Source organism: Eriocheir sinensis, chromosome 29 (assembly GCF_024679095.1).
Source record: "Eriocheir sinensis breed Jianghai 21 chromosome 29, ASM2467909v1, whole genome shotgun sequence".
In the NCBI taxonomy this organism is placed as follows: Eukaryota; Metazoa; Arthropoda; class Malacostraca; order Decapoda; family Varunidae; genus Eriocheir; species Eriocheir sinensis.
The window spans coordinates 9,179,499-9,189,738 of NC_066537.1; the positions used below are offsets into that span (position 1 = coordinate 9,179,499).

Here is a 10,240-nt window from a genome sequence, read left to right on the forward strand (position 1 = left end):
TATCCACCGGTCCCGTACCAATCCATTGCAATCCTTCCCTCCACCAATCCTATTACTAGTCCTTCCCTATCCGCAGTCAGTACCAATCCTTCCCTATCCACCAGTCCCATTGCCAATCCTTCCCTATCCTGATCCATTTTGCAATCTATTCCCTATCACCAGTCCCACTGTAATCCTTCCCCTATCCACCGGTCCATTGTCCTTCCCTATCTACCAGTCCATTGTCCTTCCCTATCCACCCGGTCATTGCTTAGTCCTTCCCCACATCCACCAGTCATTACCAACCCCCCTTCCTCTATCCACCGTCCCATTGTAATCCCTATCCACCCAGTCCATTGCCAATCCTCCCTGTCCACTGGTCCATTACCAGCCCTTCCCTATCCACCGGTCTCATTACCAGTCCTTCCCCTATCCACCCGGTCCCTTACCAGCCTTCCCTATCCACCAATCTCGTACTGGCCTTCTATCCACCAGTCATTACCAATCCTTCCTATCACCCGGTCATTGCCAATCCTTCCCTATCTTGGTCCCATTTAATCCTTCCCTATCCACCATTCCCATTACCAATCCTTCCCTATCCACCAGTCATTACCAATCCTTCCCTACAGGTCTCTTGCAGACCCTTCCCTATCACCAGTCCCATTACCAATCCTTCCTATCCACCAGTCCCATTACCAACCCTTCCCTATCACCAGTCTCATTACAGCTTTCCTCTATTCACCAGTCCCATTACTAATCTCCCCCCTATCCACCAGTCCCATTACCAATCCTTCCTATTCACCCAGTCCATTACCAACCCCTATCCACCAGTCCCGTTATCAGCCTTCCTATCCACCCAGTCCCATTTAATCCTTCCCTATCCACCAGTCATTTACCAATCCTTCCCTATCCACCCGGTCCCATTACCAATCTTCCCTATCCACCAGTCCCATTACAGCAACCTTCCTCTATCCACGGTCCCATTACCGTCATTCCCCTATCACCAGTCCCATTACCAACCCTTCCTCTATCCACGGTCCCGTACCAATCCTTCCCTATCCACCCAGTCCCATTGCCTTCCTTCCCTATCCACCGGTCCCATTTACTAGTCAACCCTATCCACTTGGTACATTAACAACGTCCTTCCCTATCCACCAGTCCCATTACCAATCCTTCCTATCCTGGTCCATTGTGGCCTTCCCTGTTCACCAGTGCATTTAGTCCTTCCTCTCCACCATTCCATTCAATCCTTCCTATCCACCGGTCGTACCAATCCTTCCCTATCCTGGTCCCATGCAATCTTCCCTATCATAGTCCCATTACCAATCTTATCCTCGGTCCCATTACCAACCCCTTTCCCTATCCACCAGTTCCCTTTACCAATCCTTCCTATCCACCAGTCCCTTGCAATCCTTCCTATCCACCAGTCCCGTACCAATCCTTCCCTATCCACCGTCCCATACCAGCCTTCTCTATCACCAGTCCCACATTGCAATCCTTCCTATCCACCGGTCCCATTACCATCCCTTCCCCTATCCACCAATCCCATTACTAATCCTTCCTATCCGCAGTCCAGTACAATCATTTCCCTATCCACCAGTCCCGTACCAATCCTTCCCCTATCCACCGGTCCATTACCAATCCTTTATCTTAATCCCACTACAATCCTTCCCCTATCACCAGTCCGTACAATCCTTCCCTATCTACCAGTCCCATTACCAATCCTTCCCCTATCCACCAGTCCATTGCCAATCCTTCCCTATCCACCAATCCCATTACCAGCCTTCCTCTCCACCGGTCATTGCAATCCTTCCCTATCCACCAGTCCCCATACCAATCTCCCCTATCCACTGGTCCCATTACCAGCCTTCCCTATCCACCGGTCATTGCAGTCCTTCCCTATCCGCGGTCCCCTTGCCAGCCCAGCCCTATCACCAGTCTCATTGCCTGGCCTTCCTATCCACCGGTCCATTCAGTCCTTTATCCACCCGGTCCAGTACCCGTCTTCCATCCACCAATTGATACTAATCCTTTATCACATTCCCATTACCAATCCTTTATCCACCAGTCCCATTACCACTTTCTTCCTTATCCACCAGTCCCATTTGCAACCTTCGCAGTGCATTACTAAATCCTTCCCATCACCGGTCATTACTGTCATTTCCCTATCCATAGTCCCATTGCCAATCAACCCTATCCACACCAGTCCCGTACCAATCCTTCCCCTATCCACGAGTCTGTACCAGCCTTCCTATCCACCGGTCCCTTTACCAACCTTCCCTATTCACCAGTCCCATTACCAATCCCCCCATCCACCAGTCCCGTACCAATCCTTCCCTATCCACCGGTCAGTCACCAACCTTCTATCACCAGTCCCATTATCAACCCCCTTCCCCTATCCACCAGTCCCATTACCAATCCTTCCACTATCCACCACTCGCATTACCAATCCTTCCCTAACCACCAGTCCTTTACCAACTCTTCCTATCTGAGATCCATTACCAGCCTTCCCCTATCCACCCGGTCCCGTACTAACCCGCTTCCCTATCCACCAGTCCCCGCACCCAATCAGCCTATCCACCAGTCTCATTGCCATCCTTTCTATCCACGGTCCCGTACCCGATATTTTATCCACCAGTCCATGCAACCCTTCCCTATCCACCATTTCCTTTATTTACCCTGTCACCAGTCCCATTACCAACCCTTCCCTATCTGACCATTACCAATCTTCCCTATCACCAGTCCCGTACCAACCCTTCTCATCCACCAGTCCCATTACCATCCTTGCTTCCCTATCCACCGGTCATTACCCAGCACTCCTCTCTATCCCACCAGTCCCATTACCAGTCTTACACTTTCCACCAGTCCCATTACCAACCCCTTTATCCTGGTCCATTACTAATCCTTCCCTATCCACCAGTCCCATTACCAATCCTTCCCTATCCACCAGTCCCGTGCCAATCTTCCCCTATCCACCGGTCCCATTGCCAACCTTCCCCTATTCACCGGTCCATTGCAATCCTTCCCTATCTCCACAGTCCCGTACCAATCCTTCCCTATCACCAGTCCCATTACCAATCTTTATCCTGGTCCCCATTCTGTCCTTCCCCTATCCATCAGTCCCATTACTCATTTCCTCTGTCCTGGTCCATTACCAATCCTTTATCACCGGTCCGTACCAACCTTCATCTATCCACCAGTCCATTACCAGTCCTTCCCTATCCACCGGTCCCGTACCAATCTCCCCTGTCACTTTGGTCCCGTACCAGCCTTCCCTCCACCGGTCCATTGCAGTCCTTCCCTATCACCGGTCCCCTGTACCCTATCCGCAATCTCATTACTCGTCCTTCTCTATCCGCAGTCCACATTTACCAGCCTTCCTATCCACCGGTCCTGTACCAATCCTTCCTACCACCAGTCCACTACCAACCCTGTCCCACCATTCCATTCTTGGCCTTCTATCCACCGTTACATACCAATCCCTTCCCTATCCACCAGTCCCATTACCAATCCTTCCCCTATCCACCGGTCCCCATTACCTTCTAACCACCGGTCCCGTTATCTAACCCCTTCCCTATCCACCGGTCCCGTACCAATCCTTCCTATCCACCAGTCCCTTCAGTCCTTCCCCTATCCACCAGTCTAGTACCAACGCATCACTATCCACCAGTCCCCATTACAAGCCTTTATCAAACAGTCTATTACCAACCCACAATCCCACCAGTCCCATTACCAGTCCTTTCCCCTATCCACCAGTCCCATTACCAACACTTCTCTCTATCCCACCAGTCCCATTACCAATCCTTCCCTATCCACCAGTCCATTACCAATGCTTCCCTTCCTCTCAAACCTGTCCCCATTACCAGCCTTCCTATCCAGCATTCCAATTACCCAACCCCTTCCCCCTTCCACCAGTCCCATTACCATCCTTCTCCTATCCACCAGTGTCCCATTACTAATCCTTCACCGTTACCACCAGTCCTTCCCTCACCAGTCATACCGTCCTTCCCTATCCAACCAGTCCCCTATTACCAACCCTTCCCCCCTACCCCACCAGTCCCATTACCAATCCTTTTCCCTATCCAGCAGTCCCATTGCCAATCCTTTCCCCTACCAGTCCATTGCATTGTATCCCTTCCCTATCCACCAGTCCCCATTACCAATCCTTCCTCTATCCACCAGCCCCGTTACCAACCCTTCCCTATCCACCAGTCCCATTACCAATCCTTCCCTATCCCAGTCCGATTACCAATCCTTCCCTTATCCACAGGTCCCATTACCAAATGTCCTTCCTATCCATAGTCCCATTGTCCTTCCCTGTACCTTGGTCCCATTACCAATCCTTCCCCTATCCACCAGTCCCACGGCTGCAGTCCTTCCCTATCCCATCGAAGTCCCATTACCAGCCTTCCCCTATCCACCAGTCCCATTCTAACCAACCCTTCCCTATCCACCAGTTCCCGTACCAATCCCTTCCCTATCCACCAGTCCCATTGCAATCCTTCCCTATCCACCAGTCCCATCTTCAATCTTCCCCTGCTCCACCAGTCCCATTACCAATCCTTTCCCCTATCACCAGTCCCATTGCAATCCTTCCCCTGTCCACCAGTCCCATTACCAGGCCTTCCCCTATTCACCAGTCCCATGTGCAATCGCTTCCCTATCCACCAGTCCCATTACAATTCTTCCCTATCTCTACCAGTCCCATTGCCAATCTCTTCCCCTATCCACCGTCCATGCAGTATTTTACAAATCCACGGTCTGTACCCAACCCCTATCCACCAGTCCCATTCTACCAATGGCACCTATCCACCAGTCCGTGTACCAGTCCTTCCCCTTCATCCACCAGTCATTACCAATCCTTCCCCTATCCACCAGGGCCATTACCAGCCTTCCTCTATCCACCAGTCCCATTTACTGCCAATCCAGCCCTATCCACAGTCCCATTACCAGTACAATTCTCCTATCCACCAGTCCCATTACCAGCCCTTCCCTATCAACCAGTCCCATTACCAATCCTTCCCTTATCCACCAGTCCCATTACCAACCCCTTCCACTATCCACCAGTCCCATTACCAACCCTTCCTCTATTCCACAAGTCCCATGTACAATCCTTCCCTATCCACCACTCCCATTACCAATCCTTCCCTATCTGGTCCCTTCTGCCCTTCCTGCTATTCATGGTCCCATTACCGAATCCTTTATCCACCAGTCCCATTACCAATCCTTCCCTGCCTGATCCATCCACCAGCCCTTCTATCACGAACCCAATAGTACCATCCTTCCCCTACCGCAGTTTTGTTATAGCCCGTCCGTTCATTACCAACCTTCCCATCTATCATCCAGTCCCGTACCTAATCCTTCCCTATCCACCAGTACATTACCAATCCTTCCCTATCCACATAGTCCCATTACTAATCGCACCTATCCACCAGTCCCGTACCAATCCTTCCCTATTCACCAGTCCCATTACCAATCCTTCCCTATCCACCAGTCCCATTACCGTCCTTCACCTATCCATGGTCCATTACCAATCCTTCCCCTATCCACCAGTCCCATTACCAACCCTTCCTCTATCCTCCCAGTCCCTTTACCAGTCCTTCCCTATCCACCAGTCCCATTACCAATCTTCCCTATCCACCAGTCCCATTACCAGCCTTCCCTATCCACCAGTCCCATTACCAATCCTTCTATCCACCAGTTCCATTATCGCCTTCCCACTATCCACCGGTCCCATTACAAAAACCATTCCCTATCCACCAGTCCCATTGCCAATCCTTCACTATCCACCCAGTCCCTTCCAAGCCTTCCTCTATCACCAGTCTCATTACCAATCCTTTCTCCTATCCAACGGTCCCATTGCAATCCTTCCCTATCCACACCAGTCCCATGTACCAATCCTTCCCTATCCACCAGTCCCATTTACCAATCCTTCCCCTATCCACCAGATCCCATTACCAGCCCTTCCCTTATCCACCAGTGTCCCGTACTCAGTCCTTCCCTATCCACCAGTCCCATGCTACCAACCCCTTCCCCTATCCACCAATCTCGTATTGGCCAATCCTTCCCTTCTATCCACCAGTCCCCATTCCAATCCTTCCCCTATCCACCAGTCGCATTACCAATCGTCCTTCCCTATCCAATAGTCCCATTACTAATCTTCCCCTATCCTACCAGTCCCATTACTGTCCTTCCCCTATCACAGTCCCATTACCAATCTTCCCTCCACCTATCAATACCAGTCCTATTTCCTGGTGCTGTCCCCCTCCACACAGTCCCATTACCAATCTTATCCACCAGTCACATACCAGGCTGTCCTGGTCATTACAATCCCTATCCACCAGTCTCATTACACCGCCCTTCCTCTATTCACCAGTCCCATTACCAATCCTCCCCCTATCCTTTCAGTCCCATTACCAACCCTTCCCTAACCACCCAGTCCCATTACTAGCCCTTCCCTATCCACCAGTCCCATTATCCAACCTTCCCTATCCACCAGTCCCCATTGCCAATCCTTCCCCTATCCACCGGTCCCATTGATCCTTCTATCCACCGGTCCCATTACCAATCCTTCCCTATCACCAGTCCCATTTGCCAACCCCTTCCCTCTATCCACAGTCCCCATTATCAATCTTCCCTATCCACCAGTCCCATTACCAATCGCTTCCTCTGTCCACCAGTCCCATTAACTGAAATCCTTTATGTCACCAGTCCTTACTAATCGCTTCCCTATCCCACCAGTCCCATTACTAATCCTTCCCATCACCATGGTCTCATTACCAACCTTCTCACCAGTCCTTCAAAAACACATCCCTATCACCAGTCCATTTACCAATCTTCCCCTATCCACCAGTCCCCATTATCCTTCCCTTCTATTCCCTACACCAGTTTCCCTTCCAATCCTTTCCCTATCCACCAGTCCCAATGACCAATCCTTCACCCTTCACCCTAATTCATTTAACCTTCTCTATCCACAGTCCCCGTACCAATCCTTCCCTATCCACCAGTCCCATTTGCTCCTTCCTCTTCTATCCACCAGCCCATTACCCAATCCTTCCTCTATCCACTGGTCCATTACCAATCCTTCCCTATCCACCAGTCCCCATTACCAGTCCTTCACTTTATCAACTGGTCCCATTACAAACCTTCCCTATCCACCCAGTCCCATTACCAATCCTCCCCCTATCCACCAGTCCCATTACCAGTCCTTCCCTATCCACCAGGTCCATTACCAATCCTTCCGCTTGTCACCGGTGTCCGTACTGGTCCTTCCTATCATCACCAGTCCCATTACCAACCCTTCCCTATCCACCAATCCCATTACCAGCCCTTCCCTATCCACCAGTCCATTACCTGGTCCTTCCTATCCACCAGTGCATTCCCATTACCAATCCCTTGGTTAACAATTTTCCCCTATCTACCAGTCCCATTACCAATTCTTTCCCCTATCCATCCCAGTCGGTTATAATCCTTCCCTATCCCTAGGGGTCCCATTACCAATTTTTCCCTATCACAGTCCCATTGCCAGCCTTCCCCTTCACACAGGTATTTTAATCCTTCCCCAATCCACCAGTCCCATTACCCAGTCCCCTTCCCTATCCTGGTCCCATTACTACTCTTCCCCTATCCACCGGTCGTACCAATCTTACATCACGGTCCTATTACCAGCGCCCTATCCACCATTCCCATTATGCAACCTTCCCCTATCCACCAGTCCCCATTACCAAGTGTCCATCCCCTATCCACCAGTCCCATTGCCAATCCTTCCCTATCCACCAGTCCCATTACCAACCCTTCCTCTATCCACCAGTCCCCATTACCAATCCTTCCCTCTATCCACCGGTCCCATTACCAGTCTCCCCCTGGCTCCATGCCGGTCCCATTCCAATCCTTCCCTACTCAACCAGTCGACCCATTGCAATCCTTCCCCTATCCACCAGTCCCATTGAATCCTTCCCTATCAGCTGGTCCATTACCAACCTTCCTCTATCCACCAATTCCCATTACCAATCCTTCCCCCTATCCACCAGTCCCATTACCAATCCTTTTCCTATCCACCGGTCCCGGCTGCAACCTTCATCTATTCGCGGTCCATTACCAAGCAACTTCCCTATCCACCGGTCCCATTGCCAATCCTTCCCTATCCACCAGTCCCATTGCACCAGTCCTTCCCTATCCACCAGTCCCATTACCTTCTTCTAACACCAGTCATTACCCAGTGCCTATCCACCAGTCCCCATTACCAGTCCTTCCTATCCACCAGTCCCCATTACCAATCCTTCCACTTATCCACCAGTCCTGTCACCAGTCCTTCCCTATCCACCAGTCCCATTACCAACCCTTCCCTATCCACCAGTCCCATTACCAATCCTTCCCTATCCACCAGTCACATTACCAATCCTTCCCCTATCACCCAGTCCCATTACCAATCCTTCCCTATCACCAGTCCCATTACCAGCCTTCCCCTATCCACCAGTCCCATTACCCAGTCCTTCCCTATCCACCAGTCCCATTACCAATCCTTCCCTATCCACCAGTCCCATTACCAATCCTTCCCTATCCACCAGTCCCCATTACCAATCCTTCCTATCCACCAGTTCCATGTACCCTATCCCTATCACCAGTCCCATTGCCAATCCTTCTATCCGCAATCCCATTACCAATCCACTTCCCTATCCACCAGTCAGCCTGTACCAGCCTTCCCCTATCCACCAATGGTCATTTCACCAACCCTTCCCCATCCACCCAGTCCCATTACCAATCATTTCCCCTATCCACCAGTCACATGTGCTGACACCACCGATACATTACAAACGCCCTATCCCACCAGTCCCATTACAAATTTCCTTCCCCTATCCACCAGTCCCATTACCAATCTTCCTATCCACCAGTAACATTACCAGCCATTCCCCTATTCACCAGTCCCATTACCAACCCCTTCCCTATCCTGATCCGGTCCATTGTAATCCAATCCTTTATCCACCCAGTCCCATTACCAATCCCTTCCCTATCCACCAGTCACATTACCAATCCTTTATCAGGTCTGAGTGCCAGCCCTTCCCCTATCCCACCAGTCCCATGCTACCGCCTTCCCTATCCACCCAGTCCCATTACCAGTCCTTCCTATCCACCAGTCCCATTCACCATCCTTCCCTATATCCCACCAGTCCCATTACCAACCCTTCCACTATCACCAGTCCCATTACCAATCCTTTCCCTATCCACCAGTCCCATTCTGTCCATAATCCTTCCTCTGTCCTCCAGTCCCATTACCAACCTTGTTTCCTCTATCCACCATGTCCCGTACCAATCGCTTCCCTTATCCACCAGTCCCATTACCAGCCTTCCCCTATCCCACCGGTCATACCGTCATTACCTGTCTGGTCAATGCGCTTCCCTATCCACCAAAGTCCCATTACCAACTTCCTTCTCCTATCCACCAGTCCCCATTGCCAATCCTTCACCTATCCACCAGTCCATTACCCCAATCCTTCCCTATCCACCAGTCCCCATTACCAACCCTGGCCCTATCCACCCAGTCCATTGACACCCAGTTCTTCCCTATCCACCAGTCCCATTACTAATCCTTCCCCTATCCACCAGTCCATTGTAATCCATTCCCCCCCACATCTGGTACCAGTCCCATTGCTAATCTTCCCTATCCCACCAGTCACATTACCAATCCTTCCCCTATTCCGCAGTCCCCATTACCAATCCTTCCTCTATCCACCAGTCCCATTGCCAGTCTTCTATCCACCGGTTCCCATTGCTGTCCTTCCTCTCCACCAGTCCCATTACCATTGCTTCCTACTGTCACTGTCTCATTACCAATCCTTCTATCCCACTGGTCATTACCAGTCCTTCCCCTATCCACCAATTCAGCCAGTCCTGTCCCCTATCTACCCAGTCCCATTGCAACCCTTCTATCCTGTCTCACTTCCTTCCCCTATCCACCAGTCCCATTACCAGTCCTTCCTATCCACCAGTCCCAATACCAATCCTTCCCCTATCTTGACCAGTCCCATTACTGTCCTTCCCTATCCACCAGTCCCATTACCAATCCTTCCCTATCCACCAGTCCCATTACCAATCCTTTCTCCACAGTCGTACCCATTTGTGCCCCCTGTCCACCAGTCCCATTGCCAATCCTTCCCTATCCACCAGTCCCATTACCAATCCTTCCCCTATCCACCAGTCCTGTACCAATCCTTCCCCTATCCACCAGTCCCATTGCAAATCCTTCCCCTATCCGCAGTGTCCC

General features: G+C 51.1%; 1 pseudogene; it reads left to right on the forward strand.

Moving 5' to 3' along the window:
* The window catches only part of LOC127005280 (uncharacterized), a 14,226-nt pseudogene extending 5,042 nt beyond the window's left edge, over positions 1-9,184 (forward strand).
* Positions 9,185-10,240: the final 1,056 nt, after the last annotated feature.